Source organism: Pinus tabuliformis, chromosome 8 (assembly GCF_031772625.1).
Source record: "Pinus tabuliformis cultivar Carrire ecotype Pingquan chromosome 8, CPIR1, whole genome shotgun sequence".
Classification (NCBI taxonomy): Eukaryota; Viridiplantae; Streptophyta; class Pinopsida; order Pinales; family Pinaceae; genus Pinus; species Pinus tabuliformis.
In genome coordinates, this window is record NC_142294.1 from 1,834,410,336 (window position 1) to 1,834,431,136 (window position 20,801).

Below are 20,801 nucleotides of genomic sequence, written 5' to 3' on the forward strand. Positions count from 1 at the left end.
TTGCCGATATGAAGGAAACATAGTCCAAAGGCTTCAACCGAAGTGTTAATTGGAAAATAAGGCCAAATCAATGAAAGAAAATACACATACAAATACCAGTTAACAAGGAAACATAGTTGTGATGCACAGAAAGGCTTTCGGAGGTCACCACGCCTCCTAGATCCACCAAACATAGAGAAAAATCCCTCTTCCTTCGAGAAATATGCAATAAAAGCATGCGGTCCAAATCCTATTACATTAGCATCCAAATTACATTTATACTGGTTCATATTAACAACTAGATCCCTAAATCAAAGGCTTAATTTAATTCAACTATCGGTTCTGCGAGACATCCTCCTCGAGAACCTCCACTATGCTTAAGTAATCCTATAAGTTCAGCGATGTATTCTCCTCGAGAACTTCCACTATAGCCTAACTATTAACATTTATTACAACATGATTTATTCCTAGATTCTATCTCTATGTTAAACTAGAAAAACATGGAAATTGATGGCTAAAGCATCCCACTCCTTTGCTTGTAGATTTTTTTGTGTTTTTGGAATAAGTTTGAAGTTTTTCCCTCCAAGTCTCATGCTCCTGCATCAGACTCCTGAGAAAAAAATTCTTCATGGGCTCCTGTTCATGAGCTCTTCTTCAGAACTGCCTAGCTTCTGTAGCATGCTTTCTGTTACCCAAGTAGCTTCAGCAGTTGGCTGATCCTTCCATTTGACCAAATACTGAAAGTACTCCTGTCCTCTGGTTTTCTTGAACACCTTCTTGTCCAAAATCCTTTCTAGCTGTAACTCTTTTGTTGTAGGTAACTGTTTTACCCAATCAATCTCTTGTGTCTCTTGATCTTGCGCTGTATCATCTGCAGTTTCACCTTCATACCTGTATAGGTCTGCAACATTGAAAATTGGAGATATTCCAACATCAGGGGGTAATTCAATCTCATATGCATTTGCAGAAAACTTCCTTAATACTCTGCATGGTCCAATTTTCTTGAACTTTAATTTATTATACTCCCTTTTTGGAAATCTTTCCTTTTTGAGGTGTGCTAATACCAAATCTCCAACTTCAAAGTTCACCTCTCTTCTTCTCTTGTTTGCTTTGGTCTTGTACTTGATGTTGCTATCTTGTAGTTGTTGTTTCACTTGTTCATGTATTGCTTGCATTTCTTAAGAAAAATCTTCTCCCTCTGCACTTCTCATCTCATCTTTTCCCAAGTTTCTCAACTGAAATACTCCTCTTGGGTGCATTACATAAACAATATGGAATGGACTTTGTCTTGTACTCATGTTAGGTGAGTCATTATATGCATATTCAGCTTGTGCCAACACTTGATCCCACTGTTTTGGATGTTCTATAGTAAGACTTCTCAAAAGATTTCCCAAACTCTTGTTCACAACTTTAGTTTGTCCATCAGTTTGTGGATGATAGGTAGAACTAAAACTCAGTTTAGTTCCCAATTTCTTCCATAGTGTTCTCGAGAAATGTCCAACAAATTTGGAATCTCTGTCTGAGATAATACTCTTAGGAAACCCTTGCAATCTTATTATCTCCTTGAAAAACAAATTAGCAATGTGAGTAGCATCACTAGTTTTATAGCATGGAATAAAATGTGCCATTTTTGAAAATCTGTCCACTACAACAAAAATTGAATCATTACCCCTTTGAGTCTTTGGTAAGCCCAAAACAAAGTCCATATTTACCATATCCCAAGGCCTATTTGGAATTGGTGATGGTACATACAAACCTGTGTTTTGGCTTCTTCCCTTTGCATATTGACAGATTTTACAAGTTCTCACATACTTTTCCACATCAGATCTCATTTTTGGCCAGAAATAAAATCTGTTCAACTATTCATAAGTCTTCTCTATGCCAAAATGTCCTGCAAGTCCTCCACTATGTTTCTCTTTGATTAAATTCTCACTCATAGAATAGTTTGGTATGCACAAATGATTTCTCTTAAACAATAGTCCATCTTGTAAGAAATAACCCAACCACTTACTCCTATCCATCAAAACAGGATTCTTACAAGTTTCAAATGCCTCTTTAAAATTTGAATATGTCTCATATAATTCTTTAAGAAAATCAAAACCTAACACTTGAATTTGACTCTCTTGAAGTAATATATTTCTCATACTTAAGGAATATGCAACTTTATTTGATTGGAAATTTATGTGCTTCAAGAGAAAATGGAAACCTTGAAGATACTCTACCCATTTAGCATGTTTCTGGCTAAGTTTTGGATGCTGCATAATATATTGTAGTGCATGGTTATCTGAATAAAGTATTAACTCCTTTGATATTAGATAATGTCTCAACTTCTTCGATGACCGCACAACTGCATAGAACTCTTTATCATAAGAAGAATACTTCTTTTTGGACTCATTCAACTCTTCACTAAAATAAGCTACAGGTTTGTCTTCTTGACTTAAAACACCTCCAATAGCTTCTCCGTTGGCATCACACTTCACTTGGAAAGGTTTATTAAAATCGGGTAGAACCAAAATAGGCTTTTCAGTGATTTTCTTCTTCAACAGCTGAAAATTCTTTTCTGCTTCAGCAGTCCATCTAAATGGCTGTTTATCCTTCTTTATGGTCTCAATAATAGGTGCATTGATCTTACTAAAATTCTTTATGAATTTTCTATAAAAACTAGCAAGACCATGAAAACTTCTTACCTCAAAAAAACTTTTAGGTCAAGGCCACTCCATGATTGCCTTGATCTTTATTGGATCCATCTTCAGCCCTTCAGTAGAAATAACAAAAACAAAGTACACTAGCTCTTCTTTCATGAATGAACACTTCTTCAAATTCAGAAATAATTTATCTTGCTGTAGCCTTTGTAAGACATAATTCAGATGTCTCATGTGCTCCTCTTTAGAACTGCTGTAAACTAATATATCGTCCATATATACTATTACAAATTTACCAATAAATTCCTTAAGAAATTCATTCATGAGTCTCATAAACGTACTTGGTGCATTTGACAACCCAAAAGGCATTACTCTCCACTCATACAATCCCTCATTTGTCTTAAAAGCAGTTTTCCACTCATCCCCTTCTCTTATCCTTATCTGATGATACCCACTTTTAAGATCTAGTTTTGTAAAATACTTTGCCCCACTCAAGCAATCCATTAAATCTTCAATTCTAGGTAAAGGAAATATGTACCTGATTGTGATTTTATTGATGGCTCTTGAATTTGTACACATTCTCCAGCCTCCATCTTTCTTTGGACTCAACACTGTTGGTATTGCACAAGGACTCAAGCTTTCTCTGATCAACCCTTTGTCAAGTAGTTCCTGCACCTGCTTCCTAACCTCTTCATTTTCTGTAGGAGTCATTCTATAAGCTGCTTTGTTAGGTAGACTTGCTCCAGGAATCAAATCTATATGATGGCTGATTCTTCTAATGGGTGGCAACTCATTAGGCAAATCATCAACAATGATATCACGATAATTGTCCAACATTTTTTGAATTTCAATGGGTAAATTAGAAACTTTAGTGGAAGTCATTATTACCTTGGGCTTGCAAATTACAACAAAATTTACCTCATTCTCTTCAATCTATTGCAAGTATTCCTTTCCTCCCAGTAACAGGGTTTTTGGATCAGTCTTCTTTCCTGATGCATCTTCTTCTTCCATAGGCAACAACGTATGATTGATATCATCTTTACCAAACTTGTAAGTGTTTCTTTTCCCATCATGCATAGCTCCTATGTCATATTACCAAGTTCTTCCAAGCAATATGTGACACACATCCATTGGCATCCATTGGCATCACATCACATACAATTTTGTCCTTATATTTGCCCAACTGCAACTCCACTTCGCATTGTTCATTCACTAACAACTGATGTCCCTTTTGTAACCATGACACCTTGTAAGGTGTTGGATGTTTCATTGTCTTCAGCTTCAATTTCTCCACCACTTCTGTAGAGACCAAATTATCAGTGCTACCACTATCAATGATCATCTGACAGCATTTCCCTTGAACCTTACACACTGTTCTGAACAAAGTCTTTTTTTTTTTTTGTTGGTTCAGCTATCTCCATTGCTGGCTTGAGCAAAAATTTATTGATTACCAAAGATTCTCCTCTCTTTGGTATATTTTCTTCTTCTACCATTGCTGTTGCTGGTGCTTCTCCCTCAACTTGAGCAACAATTGCATTCCTCTGGCTTGTTCTTGCATTCTCTGGGCACTCAAAAGCTCTATGCCCTAGTTTGTTACATCTGTAACATTTTACTTCTTTTCTTCTTCCTCTGCCTTCTCTTCCTCTAGAAAAATTCCCTCTGCCACTTGCATCACCATGCTGGGTTGAGATGCTGCTAGCTCCATCTTTAGGTGCTATAGATCTTCCTCTACCACCTTGACTTCCCCTTCCTCGGAAAGTACCTCTCCCTTTGGCAGACTGCTGCCTCATGAGTTTTTCTTCAGCTTTCAGTACCATCTGATAAGCTTCCTCTACTGTTTTAGGAGATAGTATGCTTATTTCATCTTGAATGTCCATCCTAAGACCATTCACATATTTAGCCACCTTCTAATATGTATCCTGAGTTTGTCCAACTCTTATGCTTACCTTATAGAATTCCTCTGTGTATTCTTTCATTATCATAGACCTCTCTCTAAGATTCTGCATTTTTCTGAACAAGGTTTGCTGATAATTACTTGGTAGAAACTTACCTCTTAGATTTGCTACCATCCTGCTCGAATTTTTGATAGGTTGCTTGCCAAGTCTCTTCCTTTCTGCCTGCACACCATCCCACCAAAGCGCTGCATGGCCTTTTAGCTTGGTGACAGCAAACTTTACTTTCTTCTCATCTTCTGTTTCTTCATAGTCAAAGAATTTCTCCATGCCATTAATCCAGTCTATCAATTATTCTAGATTCAGTCCTCCTTCATATATTGAAACCTCAGTCTTTGGCCTAGCTGTGGATCTCAACACTGACTGGAAGAATCTCATCTTAGGAGTAACTACTACAACTTCCTCCTCTCCTTTAGCTTCAACCTTAGGCTCACTAACATCCCATAATCTATATTTCTCCTTGCTATTAATGCTTCTAATCTTTCTTGCATCTGTTGAATAGCTTCCATCACTTCAGCATTTGCAACTGGCCATCCTATTCTACCACGTCCTCGTCCAAATTTGAAATCCATATTAACTTTCCTTTTTCTACTTCTGAGATTCAATTCAGTGCCAGAAGGGTGCTCTGATACCACTAATGGTGGCCTGGGTGCAGGCGATATAGACAAACGCCCAAATCCTCATATAATTACCTCTAATTCTGGTGGAATTCCTTCTGCTTCCTGCACTGGAGTATCAATCATCTATTTCTAGATAGAATATTCACAAATTTCCCTTTTTTTCTTCAAAATTACCACTCTTCCCCCCTTAATCGCCCCAACTTGTTATTGGGCACAATTTATATCATAGAGCCTCTTTTCCTCTATCGGGACTATAATTCCATAGATATTATAAAATACACTTTGGAGGGGTTTTTGAATGAAATTAACACTATTGTGTATAAAATATGCTATCGGTGGTTATAAATGGTCGTAGTGCTATTTCCCAAGAAATTACACTATTGGTGGGTTTTTACAAAGGGAAATATTAATACAGAGATACACTACCGGCACAATTTTTCAAAGGAATGCGCTATACGCAAATAACACCATCGATGCTTTAACTATTGGCCCTTCCAATGCTCCTTCCCCAATGCGATAACACGTAGTGCTATTGGAAATCGCAATCGACGATTCCAAAGCCTCCTTGCCAAACTCTTTCCGCTTGGGTCTTGAGATCCAATAAGGCACGGACTCGATATATTAGAAAACCACCCTTATAAGGTTTCAGATTTGGAAGTTGGACTTCAACGCTTTAAAGGGTTAGTTCCTCTCCACTATAGTTCTGCGATGCGATATTGGTTTGGACCCGATATGGGTATGAGCCAAATACAATAAAATTTCAGGTCCGGAACTCCATTCCGGCTAAGTCTTTTCACGGTTTTCCTGTGTAAAACAGAGTTTTGCCTGCGGAACTCTGTAATGCAAATAAAGAAGCCAGGGCTCGCCGATATGAAGGAAACATAGTCCAAAGGCTTCAACCGAAGTGTTAATTGGAAAATAAGGCCAAATCACTGATATTAAGACTCAAAAGAAAAGCAACGAAACCAAATACACATACAAATACCAGTTAACAGGCAAACACAGTTCTGATGCACATAAAGGCTTTCGGAGGTCACCACGCCTCTGGGATCGACCAATACACAGAGAAAAATCCCTCTTCCTTTGATAAATATGCGATAAAAGCATGCGGTCCAAATCCTATTACAATAGCATCCAAATTACATTTATACTGGTTCGTATTAACAACCAGATCCCTAAATCAGAGGCTTAATTTAATGCAACTATCAGTTCTGCGAGACATCCTCCTCGAGAACCTCCACTATGCTTAACTAATCCTATCAGTTCAATGAGGTATTCTCCTCAAGAACCTCCACTATAGCCTAACTATTAACATTTATTACAACATGATTTATTCCTAGATTCTATCTCTATGCTAAACTAGAAAAACATGGAAATTGATGGCTAAAGGATCCCACTCCTTTGCTTGTAGATTTTTTTGTGTTTTTGGAATAAGTTTGAAGTTTTTCCCTCCAAGTCTCATGCTCCTGCATCATATATCAACTATGTATTCTTCCTCTATTGTGGATAGGGACTTTTCTTTCTTTCCCCACATGTGCTGAGAATTATTACATCCACAAAATCTCTTTTCAGGCTTCTATATCAACTATGTATTCTTCCTCTATTGTGGATAGTGACTTTTATTTCTTTCCCATATGTCCTGAGAATTATTACATCCACAACATCTCTTACGTCCACACCATCTCTTTTTAGGCTTTTATACAACTATGTATTCTTCCTCTATTGTGGATAGGGATACTACTTTCCGCAGTGTAGCCAAGACACTATTGCACCTACAAAAGTATATAAATAACTCTTCTATATCAACTATGTATTCTTCCTCTATTGTGGATAGGGATACTACTTTCGTAGTGTAGCCAAGACACTATTGCATCTACAAAAGTATATAAATAACTAGTGGACTTTCTGGTGTTCACATCTCCAAACATATTTGGATATGTATAAACTTAAGCATAACATTATTATTATTACCAAAACATAAACAATAATGAATAGTACCCTTGAGATATCTTAAAATCTACTTTACCTCTTCCCAATGTTGTTTTTCTAGATTTGCGAGAAATCTACTTACTACTCCCACTGCATGTGGGATATCTGGTTGGGTACATAAATGGCATACATCAAGCTACAAAATGCTAAATCATATCAGATTTTACTCATTTCCTCCTCCTTTTTGTCATCACAAGGGCATAGTTCAATACTGAGTTTGAAGTGGGATCCTAGGGTTGTACCTTCTTAATATATTTTTCTTCTGATAGCATATTTTTTTGTTCTTTCTATTGAGCATGATCCTCATGGCCAATATTTGTTGTGCTGGACCCATTTCCTTTATTACAAATTGATTTTCCAAATTCTACTTCAACCTATTGATCAACTTTTTATCATGTCCAACAATTAGCATATCATACACATTTAACAATAGTATAATATGATTTTATGGTCATATATCCTATTATAGACATAATGATCAACCTCTAGTCTTTTAAAACCATGCTTCAATGTAAATGAGTCAAATTTCTTATACCATTGGCGGGATTCGCGTTTCAGCCCATAGAGGCTCTTCTTCAACCTCCCAACTAGGTTCTTTTTACCTTTTATTTTGAATCCTGCTCATTGCTCCATATATATATCCTCCTTCAATTCTCCATAAAAGAATGTTGTCTTTAATCCAAATAATCACATTCCAAATCTAAAGGGTGAAAACGTGAAAATGGGAAACATTTTTTGGTATGTAGAGAGAATTTGCACTAAGTTCGACAAACTCTCGGCCGAGAAAAAAATTCAAAATATTTTATTGGATGAGAGTCTAAAATTATTTCGGTTGAGAGTTTACCAAAGTTAATCCCAGGTTTGGAAACTCTTGTCCGAGCATTTAACAAGTTTTCGGACGTGAGTTTTGGAAAAAAGAATTTCTTAGGCATAAAATCTTTGTCGAAAGTTTAGATTATAACTACAACTCTCAGCTAAGAGGTTAGATTCTATATAAAGTCTCTCAGACGAAAGTTTAGGTTCCATTTGAAACTATCAGCCTAGAGTTTAGATTCCATTTAAAACTCTCAGCCTAGAGTTTAAATTCTATTTAAAACTCTTGGAAGAAAGGTTGAAAGATATAAGTTTGAAAAAGTGTGGAGTTTTCTTGGGGCTTAACTCATGGAAAAAAGTATATAAAACTCTCAGTCTAGAGTTTTGGCCGGGAAAGATTCCCTGCACAAACTCTCAGTTGAGAGTATGGACAGGGAAATATTCTCTGTGCAAAATATCAATTGAGAGTTTTAAATTTTCTCAGTCGAGTGTTTTTGCAGCATTAACTCGATGCATTTAATGCAAACCATCATTGTAAAGAATTATTGGTCAAGAGTTTTTTGCAACTCTCAACTGAAATTTTCCTGTCAACACAAATTAGGAAAAATTCGATGATTTTCATGAAATAGCTACTTCATAGGAGTCAAATACCTACCAAATTTAAGAGATAGCTAACACCTTTGGTACCACTATATTTAACTATGAATCTAGTTTCAAATGATGTAAGTTTTATTCATTTTCATGAAGAAATTATATTTATTAATAATTTTATACTAAACCGTGTCACTCTAGATTTTGAGACTTTTGAAAATTACCTAAAATAAAAAATGAATAACTTCAAAATCGAAACACCAAATCATTTGAAAATTCACTCAATACTTCCTCTCCATTTCCTCTTCAAAACAGTATTATCAACTGACTTATTGATGATCACATTAAAATGAAAATTAATGGATCACCGAAAGTGTTGGAAAATCACCATTTTTTTGTCTTAACATATTTCATTAAATGATTAAACATAGTGATTGAATCTGAAAATTCCCCAAAAATAGTTGAGGTTCAAGTGAAATCTGTTTGGATTGTGATAATATATTTTTTTTCACAAAATGAATTACCATCTCTACAAACCATGGTGGATACTTAAGTCACTCATTATACTTGCCTAGAATTTTCAAGTATATGCATTCAGTATCCACCAAATTTCTCTAGCTATATGTCCATAAAAAATAAAAATAAAAATATGAGTATGGAGGCAAGATAATTATCTCAAAATCTTGTTTTTACTACAAATAAAAATTCTCAAAGAAAATATTAGTTTCTAACAACTGAAGTTGAAAAAACATAAAAAAATCATAGTTCTTTATGTAAAAAACAAGCTAAAAGTGTTTCCCAATTTCAAATTTTCACCCTAAAGAAACAACAAGACCAAGAATAAATCTTATGGATTACATGTTAATAATAAATTTTCTTTAGTAAAGTCAATACCTTCTTTTTGGGAAAATCCCTTCACCACCAACCTTGCTTTGTATCTTTCCTTCTTTCTTGTATATCCATTTATTTTGTATGGCATTTCTTCCTTTTGGAAGCTTCACTAACTCCCAAGTTTTATTTTCCAACAGAGAGTCCATTTCTTTCTTCCATTAATTGCTAGTACCCACATTACAAGCCCCCCGAAAACAATGAGGTTCACTTTCATTAGTTAACCAAATATATATTTTGAAGGTGCATACCTTTGTGAGGGCTTATGAGGCCTAGTAGATCTGCAAACTAACTGTGGTGGTGTGTTTCCCAATCAGATCCTTTGTAACGTTTGTTGAAATATTTCTTCTTCATGTTATCCACCATTTTCCACTTATTGTCCATCATGTTCTTGAATTCATAGCCCAATTTCTTGTAGTGGTGGAAAATTTTATTGTTTTTTGCAAACTTATCAATACTTTTGTCATATCACCTGTAGACCTTTTATACATCTTCACTCATTAAATACGAAAATACCTACTTCTAACAATTTTGTGTTTATCTGACTCCCATAGCCAGTAACCATACTCACTATCCACCTATCCCATAAACATACATTTCATTGATTTATCATCTAACTTGGTTTTATGCTCTTTGGGAATATGCATAAATGCTTCACATCCAAAAATTAGTAGGTGAGAATAGTTTACCTTCTTACCAATCCAAACTTGTTTAGGAATTCCACCATACATGGCTATAATAGGTGATCAATTGATGAAGTAACAAGTTGTCCTCACTACTTTTGTACAAAAGTGTTTTTCCAATACAAAATTTGATAACATATTCCTCACCTTCTCCATGATAGTGCGAGTCATATTTTCTACAATACCATTATGTTGAGAAGTATCTGAGATAGTTTTCTCGTGTTTTATGTTGAACCTATTACACTAATCCTTGAATGCATTAGAATAATACTCTCCATTATTATCAACACGTACTAATGGTTAGCCCAATTGGTCGAGTTCCCATTGTTAAAGCACCTTGCCAATGGGAGGTCATAGGGTCAATTCTCCTTGACACTCTTGGGGTTAGGCCCTGCTAATTATCCTATGGGAAGTGATCCCTTAGGGTGGATCTGTTTGGTGTCCATGAACCACACATTAAAAAAAAACACCACTCTCCATTGTTATATGTCCTCAAATACTTGAGTAATTTGTTAGACTCTCTTTCAGTACTAACATGACTATTTTGAATAATATCAAACATCTCACCTTTTATTTTCATGGTGTCGGCCCAAACCTTCCTACATGCATTCATTTATGAATGCGACCAAATATGAGGCTCCTCCTAAATAAAACATTGATTGACCCAGACACATTAGAGTGTATCATTTCTAAAATATTTGTTTTCCTCTAATAGCCACCTATCATAAATGAAACTATTCGTTTCCTACCACATATACAAAGTTCACAAAGGTCAAGTTCATAGGATTTCAAATAAGAAACACATATTTTTTCCAATAATGATTGTTAAGCCCTTTTTGCTCATGTGACCCAAGTGCTTATGCAAAAACTTTGTTGAGTTTCCTTATTTCACAATAGCAACTGCATTTGATGTTTTTGTTGTTTCCCTAAATGTGTATAAGGTTCCTGTCTTGAATCCTCTAGCCATAACCAATGACCCTTAATTTATTGATTTTCCAACCACCTTTACTAAAGCTTGTAGATCAACCTTCATCATTAACTATCCCATAGAGGTCAAACTCATACACATCTCTGGAATATGTTTAACATATTTCAACAATATATCCTATCCAACCTTTCTCTTGGTTAAGACATCTCCCATTATAATAATATTACAAAAGCGATTATTTCTCTTATGAACATAAATATATAATTAATAATTAATAATTATTATTATATTGAAGTGACATGTCCTAAAAGACATGAATATTTGTGAACATGCACCTTACCTAGCTTATAAATAGGGCCCTCATTTGTAACCAACCATATCACTTTCACATTCAAACATTCATATATAGATATATTACTTTACCTATGATGGGTATTCTCATACTTTAGATATTTTGAATATTCCATTGTGTACAAACTTCATTTGTTACATTAGTATCAGTCACGTTTTTTTGATCACTAGGACTTTGGTCAGGCTTTAGCCACACTCTCAAAATTTTTGGAGTTCTGGTATTGATGTCTGTGATGAAGCAAAAAAAATACTAGGAATTTGGCCATTTAATAATAATAATAATAAGTGCAGCACATTAAGGAAAAAAATGAAAAAAAATAAAAGTATACAATATCGAAAAAAAGAGAGTATATAAAAAAAACAATAATTCAAGTTAGAAAAATAAACAAAAATAATTTTCCTATGAATTATATTTCAAAAAAAATAATTAAAAAGACGTATTTGCAGCCGCAATTTAGCCATCATCTGCCCTTCTCGAGCCATCATCACCACATTCTGCCATCGACTACACTAACCAACCACCATTGCCTCCATTTGACACTGCCATTGTTAGTATGAAAATTCTTAATATGTGTACCAAAAACACTTCACTTAAGTCACTGGTGACAAGTGACCCTTATTAGCACCCTATAATTGAACCTATAGGCTGAGAAAAGGTTTACAGGGGTAACCACAAACCACTTACAAGCTAGAATCCAGCCCTTCTAGCTTTAGAGAGGGCTCTCTTTATAGAATTTTTTAGCCAATTATTTGGTTGAGTAATTTAGATCTTAGACTAGTTTTTAAGAGCAAAAAGAATAGGATTTGTTTTAGCGTTTTGATGGTAGGTGTGAGGAAAGTCCATTGTACATGGAGTCACTTTCAGTTGATGTTTTCAGTGAATAGATAAAATAATGAAAGGTTCTTGTAGCAAGAGCAAGATAGGTAGTCCTTTTGATGTTTTCTATCAGGTTTGTTGTAGGAGAGTGAGAAGCAGAATGGTGGACAAACAACACATAACACATCTAACTAAAGGATGTTTTTGCATGTTATTTAAGAGGAGAAACATTTATTGTTAGGAAACAAAAACATAATGCTGTAATAGTGAATTCTGAGATAATGCTTTGTTTATTTAAACAAGAAGATATATATTCATGGCATAATAATTCCAACAAGAAAACTTACATCACACATAAACACATCACCATAATGACTAACACAAGAATTCCTGCAACAAGTCACTTCGACCTTCTTCTATTCATTGAAAATATTTGAAAAATACAAAATACAAGTTGCTTGCTTCACACACAGACCAACCGAACCATTTTGTCATGTATGATTCTTCTTAAATACATTTAGTTACATGAAAACTAAAGGACCAAATACAATGTATCTGCTATCGACTAAAATATCAAGATAAACTAAATCATGGAAACATCATTGACTTAAATCTTGATAAACTTTAGCAACATCAAGTTTCAAAAATCAGACTTATCCACATCCCTATGCCTATCCTAATCCCTAACATCATTCTATAAGGTCCAAAAATAATCAAAACACAAAACATGCCTGAGTGATGAGTTGCGCAACAATGTGTAGTAGACTTCCAACTCAGCATAGTCACAGGTCATATCAGATGAAACCGAGTTGATGGCTATAATAACAATGCTCCTATGTTGGAGTATGACCCACTAGATGCATCGTTCCACGTGTGCAAACCTCTAAAATGCCTAGTCACCACTTGTGCAACAATTGCACAACAAACTTCAAATTCTAAGTTTACTTGTCATTTCCCGCTCAAAAAACAATGTAAATTCCAACAATTCATCACAAACATCTTATAACTCCTAGCATGCATCAAAAATTTAAAAAATTTCATAGTTTTCATAAAAAATTATGACCTCTTGTGATTTTAAAATGAGCCCTTAGCTACATAAATTTTGATTTTCAGCAAGATGGAACAGAGCATGCAATTTCACAAAAAATGAGTAATACCCACATCAATTACAATACCATGACTACCTCCTCTTTAAGAAGAGCCTCCTCCTCACCTGTAGCAGTCCAATCATGCCACAAATTCACAAGGGAATCACTGCGACATGTTGCCAACATTTTTGTTTTCTTGCCCACAGCCATTGCCTAGATAACTATAAGGTCCCAACACTACAACAAAACCCTGTGATTAGCATCCCTTTTTACTTCTTTTTTTGCATCTAGAGCCCATTTTTGGTGCTAATTGCATCCATTTATCAAATATGGTGCAAAACTTGACACAAAATTTTCATCGAGTTTTGCACCAAGTCTTACACCAAGTTTAGCACCAGGTATTGCAATAGGTTTTGCACCGAGTTTTGCACCAAATTTTAAGCCAAGTTTTGTGTCATCCTTTGCACGAGGTTTTGTTCCAGGTTTTGCATCAAGTTTGGCACCTAATTTTGTTTGACATACTTTTTCATACTCATTTTCATCCACTTTTTGCACCTACACTTGCTTCAACTTTTGCATCCTTTTTTAAATCATTTTTGCATCCCCTTTGCGCCAAATTTTACATTGAGGTTTGTGTCTAGTTTTGCATATACTTTTTTTGCATCCACTTTTTCATCTTGTTTTGCATCCATATTTACATCCTCTTTTGCATCTATTATTGTGCCCACTATTGCATCTAATATTTTTGTGCCACAATTTGCACCTAGTTTGGCACCTCCTTTTGCACCCACTTTTGATTATAATTTTGCATCCACATTTGCATCTTCATTTGTGTCTAGGTTTTCATCAACTTTTACATCTATTTTTGCATCCATTTTTGTATCCACTTTTGGATTAGGATTTGCATTGGGTTTTGTGTCTCGTTTTGTATCTACTTTTGCATCGACTTCTATTGCATCCACTTTTGCATACACTTTTGCATCCACTGTTGCACCCATTTTAAAGTCCACTTTTTGCATCCCTTTTTACATCTTCGTTTGCATCATAGTTTGATTCTTTTTTTGCATCTATCATTACATCCACTTTTGTTGTGCCACAATTTGCGCCATGTTTTGCACTTACTGTTGTACCCACGTTTGCTTCCAATTTTGCATCCATGTTCACATCCTCTTTTGCATCAAATATTTGCAACAAATATTGCATCTCTTTTTGCATCCAATTTTGTGTCAAGTTTATGCATTGGGTTTTGCATCTCGTTTTGTATCTAATTTTGCATCTACTTCCATTGTATCCATTTTTTGCATTCAATTTTTTTGCGCCTGTTGCATCAATGTTTGCTTCCACTTTTACATCCCTTTTTTCATCTTATTTTGCATATTTATTTATTTATTTTGTTGTTACATCCACTTTTGTTGCACCATATCTTGCACCTACCATTGCAACTACATTTTCTTCCACTTTTGCATCTACATTTGCACCCTCTTTTGTGTTCAAGTTTGCATCAAATATTGTGTATGTTTTTGCATCCCCTATTGCATCCACTTTTGTTGCATCCATTTTTGCATCTAATTTTGTGTCCACTATTGCACCCATGTTTGTTTCCATGTTTACATCCCTTTTTTCATCTTATTTTGCATCCATGTTTATCTCTTTTTTGCATCTAAATTTGTGTCCTTTTCTATGTCTGTTGTTGAATCCATATTTGTTTCACCACAATTTGTGCCAAGTTTTATGCCTACCATTGGACCCATTTTTGCTTCCAATTTTTCATTCATGTCTGCATCCAAGTTTGCATTGACAATTACATCTGCCTTTGCATCCACTTTTGTGTCAAGTTTTGCATGTCGTTTTGCAACTACTTATGTTGCATCCACTTTTCATCCAATTTTACTTCTATTGTTGCCCCCATTTTTGTTCGCTCTTGCATCCCTTTTCCAACACTCATCGTATTTTCTGCATTGATGATATTCCTTATGGAATTGACAATTATGAACAATTGATGACAATGTCAATAATCATGACAATGATGAAAATGAAGATGATGGCGATGACATGAATTGCGATTATGATGATAAAGACGATGGTGGTTACAATGACAATGATGATGATGGCAATGATTATGATAATGATGATGCTAATGACCTTGGCGAATCTTCCCATTTTTAAAATGTTGTCATGTCATAATAATAAGCATTATTTTTGGTGTCATCATCATTGTCATCTAGGTCATCATAAAAAACAATAATGACATGAATGATGATGATGTCCAGGATGACGATGACAACAATGATGATAGAAATTACATTAATGATGATGATGGGGATGATAAAAATGACAATGACGATGATAACAGTGGTGATGATCATCATCGATCATCTCTCAAAAATAGAGTTGTTATTTCTCTTGCGTATATCATATGTGTCCTAACCAACCCTTTTCTAGCACTGATCACATTTTTTGGGTTGATGATATTTCTTACAACACCTATAATTGTGAAAAACTACAAACAATGTCCATAATGATGATGATGATGATGATGGAGCTGATGATGATGGCATGAAAGGTGATTATGATGATAATGTAATGATGGTAATAACGATGACAATGATGGTGGTGATGATGAGGATAATGAAGATGATGACAATGATTATGATAATGAGAATGACCTTACAATCTTATGGATTCATGAACAATTACTAGTTTCAATACCATCTTCTGGATACGTATTACTATCATACTTTTTCCATTTTTCGTTTCTCTTGAGATATCTTACTATAATGGTGTTGTCATCACTAGAAAGATATCTTGTTGTAACGGTGGTTCTAATGTTAGCACCAGAAAAGTTTTTGTTAAATTTTGGTTTAAAAAAATTGATTTATGCAATTATTTTGACAATCTATGTACAAAAGTAAATAACATACAGTTATTTTGACTGTAGTCCCATTGATTTTCATGAATTCACCAGTTTGAAGACCATCTTCTACATATTATTATTAAGCTTTTTGCATTATATCCATCTTATATCTTGTTGTAATGACAGTATTAGCACTAGAAAAATATCTTGTTGTAATGGTGATGTTAGTATTAGCAATAAAAAAATCATTAAATTTTCGTAAAAAAATTTGATAATTTTATTTTGTTTTTTATTCTTATTTTTTAATTTGGGAAATTTTTGTTTTTAATTCTATTTTTATGCAATAATATTTTTTTTTGTTGTTAAATTTTGGTAGTAACTAGTTTTTGGTTGAATCATATTTATTAACCATGTTCTTTGTACTACAAGTCTAATTGTTGGGACAAAATTGAGCTTTAAAATAAGTTGCAAAAAGCATATAAATGGAAGAATAGTGATGGAAACTATTTGTATTGTCCTCCAACTGTTCCGGATATCATGTCTGAAAATCTTCAACATTTTTAGAAACAATGGATTAGAGGTGAGTGTGTAATTGTACATAATGTTTGGATGATACATCAAAGCAATGTTGGTTTCATTGATGTGCTTAAGATCTACTTTGGATAAGAAACCCTAGGTTTTGGAAGTATGCAAATAATTAATTTGGTTTACCTTTGATAACCAATGAAATTTTATTTCTTTTCCTTGTAAAACCAAGGAAGATATGGCAATAATCCTCATTAGAAAACAACTTCTTATTGAAGATTTATAATTGGTTGCAAAAGTTCAATAACTGGCTATACAAGTTTTTATTTGCTATTAGGGAAACAATGTTATTATAGGTTTTAGTAGATAGATCATTCTTGTTATTTGATTCACTTTGATGATGGCCTCTTCTAACCAATATATGAGATTGTGAATTTGTTGATATTTTTTAGATTACCAAGTAGAGATAGTTGTTTATAGGAATTTTGTAAAACCTGAAGTATTGACAAATGGTTTTTTCACTGTTAAGCATGTTTAAGTCAAATTGGGTTGCAAAACTTAAGGAGAAAGCAAAACAAAATGTTAGTGGTTGTGAATTGATATAGCCATTAAATGATTCCCAACCATGTTCTTTGTGCTACAAGTTTAATTCTCAAGAAAAAATTAATAATTTTGTTCAGTTACAAAGAGCATATAAGTAGAATAATATCAACGATGGAAGCTATTTGTATTGTCCATTAACTATTCAATATATCATGTGTGAAAATCTTTAACATTTTAAAAAATAATGAAAATGAGAGGTGAACTTGTAAATATAAAGAATACTTATATGATACATCCAAGACAAAGTTGGCTTCATCAATGTGTTCAAGATCTACCTTGGAATAGAAACCATATGTTTTGGAAGTGTGCAAAAAAATAATTTGATCTATCGTTAAAAATAGCCTATGTATGGTAACCTTTTATGACCAATGATTTTTTTTCTCATCATCATCATCATCATCATATATATATATATATATATATATATATATATATATATATATATATATATATATATATATATATATATATATATATATATATATATATATATATATCTATATATATATATATATATATATATATATATATTAGAAACCAAGGAAGATATGATGATAATCCTCATCAAAAAATGACCTGTGATGGTGAATATGATGACGATGACAATGACAATGAGGATGATGATTAAATGATGATAACGACGACAAGAATACAATGATAGGGACTCTATGCTATCAGGGATTCCCTATATGGGGAAATATTACCTGCATGTGGGAAAGTTATTATTGATTACAAAAATGAATAAACTCATTAGAAAATTTGAATTCACCTTCATTACCCATCCAAAGATCCTTAATTTGAATTTTTATTGTAGTGTAGTTTAATATATTTGTGTTAATTGATTCCATATATTCAACTTAACAAGTTATATTTGTGTGTTAAGCTATATTTGTGTATATGCACAATATGTGACAATTTATACACACAAATTATTTTCATTTTGTCTTGGTCATAACTTCATGTCACTTCTAACCATTTTCAGCTAATAGATGAAACTAACCATAGTAACTCTTATCTAACTAATTGAGCTTGTTATTTCAAACCAGCAAACCATATTAACTAACATACACCTTAATGACATTAATCACATCAAGTAATGAGTATACCTATAAGAATATTCAAAACACCAATTTAGATTATGAGTTCTAAACATGGTAATTAAATGACGATTACAACCAAATAACAATGAATCATTTCAAAATGGGACATAATAATTACCCTTATTTAAATATGAATTACATACCCTGTAAATTATCTAGAAGTCTTCATTTATGTTATCATTTGCATCTATGTTTTCCAATGCTTCCTTTCCAATGTTCATATGTTCTTGCAGGCAATTAATATTACTCTTCCTAAACCATTATGCTAAAGTCATATTGTGATCATCCTCATCTTCACCTTCGTCATATTCTGTATCAATAAACGTTGTTTCTAGATAAAAAATATCAATGTTATCGGATTTATTAATTTGATCTTCATTTTGTATATCATCAATATTACCTTCTTCTATAAGATCATTTTCCTTTGGAAATTGTTGGTTGTCATGGTGAATTGCCTCATCTAATTTATCATTTTGTGAAAATACACCTCTAGCCCCACTTCTCCATACTGCTAAAGGAAAGTTGTCACCATCATCTAGTTCATAGTGTTATGGCTGAACATCATCATTGATGCTGTTCTATGTTCCCTGATTCTTGAACTATATTTGGTTGGTCATCATTACTTTTCTCTGTATTGATTGAGGCATCTTCGAATATATGCCTTAATCTTGGATCATAATGAATGACAAATATCCATTTTGGATCCTGTTAGCACCTAAATTTTCCTTAGGCTGAAGGAAGGAAAAAATTAGGGTAACCACAAACCACGCTCAGTCTGGTAGCTAGCCCTACCAGAGCAGGAGAGGGCTCTCTCCGAGTCACGTTCAGTGAATAAATGATCGAAAACGGTCTGAGATGACTTACAATACAATTTTTACCTTAGGCTAGTAAGTGAAATAGGGATTCTGGAAACAATTTTATGAAATGACTGAGCTTCTGGGATGTTATGGGACCGGTGCTCAGCAAAGAACAGAGAATTGAATAAGAAGGCACAGATTATTCCGTGAAGCAAGGTAGGCGGAAAATGTAGCAATTTAGTTTGAGGTATCACAGCATGAATAGATTGCTGAAGAAAGTGAAAAGGGCATAGTGACATGAATCCTTTCCAACAGAAGAAATAACACTGAAACTTGAAATTTTCCCACAGGCAGAGCAATAAAAATTGGATTCTACCTAATCTCACTCAGAAAATTTCACTGGAAATGAGCATGAAATGAATTATGAAACATAAAAAAATACATAAGAACTCATAATAAATACACTTGCTACACTCACAACCACAAGAATCTCATGAAACAGAGTCGTTGCCTTTCATTAATTCTCTGTCAAAAATACATAGTGAAGAAACATAGTTTCTTTCCCACAGTCTCCTAAAAGTTACAAGCCAGCCAACCCTTTGCAAATAACTTGCATACAATATATAGAATGTGTGAGGAAGAGATAGAACGCCCAAGGGTTGGGGAGTTACTCGAATCATTGCAAAATGGAGATGGAGAGCCAACCATCAGCTACAGGTGCAGCGCTACAAACATGACATTTGGCTTGGGTGACCATTTGCCTTCCTTCGCCACTTGGATAGAAGCCAATCTGGAGAAAAAAACACTTTAAATGCTGCCTTTGGTGCCAAAAAACCAAATTGTAGATGAGCGGGCCCACTTGGAGAAGTCGCGAACTGAAATTTTGCGAAACGGAAGCAAATTGGCAATTTTTCCTCTGTGCGCCGCGTCATTTTCTCTGTGCATCACGCTACTTTGGGGCCTGTTTTGGGGGACTTGCAGGTGTCCAGAATGTGCCCAAGTGGTCTTGTTGGAAAGCCTGTCCTGTCTACTTTCTAGCCCCACTGGAATTTTTGAATTTGGTGCTCATTTTCCCCTCAAAATCTTCATTCTCCCAAGACTGCTTCCTATGTGTCAAAAAAGTGGCAGAGAGGCCATTTTTGGGTGTTTTTTTGACCTTTTGGAGACTCATACGTTGCCAAAATTTCTTACCCGAACACCAGTGGTCGTGATTTTCCATGCTGAATTCAAAAATGCAAGACATTCCTCATTTGGAGCTCTAGAATTTTAGCAGGGAGAAAATCCCTGTTTTTTGCCCAAAAATTTGTCAAATGACCCAAAATGCCCCAAAAATGCTCCAAATTTCTTGCCCATGCACCAGTAGTCATGATTTTTCATGCTGAATCCAAAAATGTAAGTCTTCTTCATTTGGAGCTCCCAATTTTTAGCGTCACGCCAGTGCGCGGCGCACAGGGAAGTGGCGCGGCGCACTGGGCTTGAGGCGCGACGCATATAGCTTATGCATAGCGATTTTTTCAGGAGAATTTTGGAGGCCTTCCCGGTGTCCAAATTGGGTGCAAGATAGCTCGTTGGAAAGGTATT

The 20,801-nt window shown here is 34.5% G+C and overlaps 1 pseudogene; it reads right to left on the bottom strand.

Moving 5' to 3' along the window:
• The window catches only part of LOC149243605 (protein TORMOZ EMBRYO DEFECTIVE-like), a 154,216-nt pseudogene that overhangs the window by 18,377 nt on the left and 115,038 nt on the right, over positions 1-20,801 (bottom strand).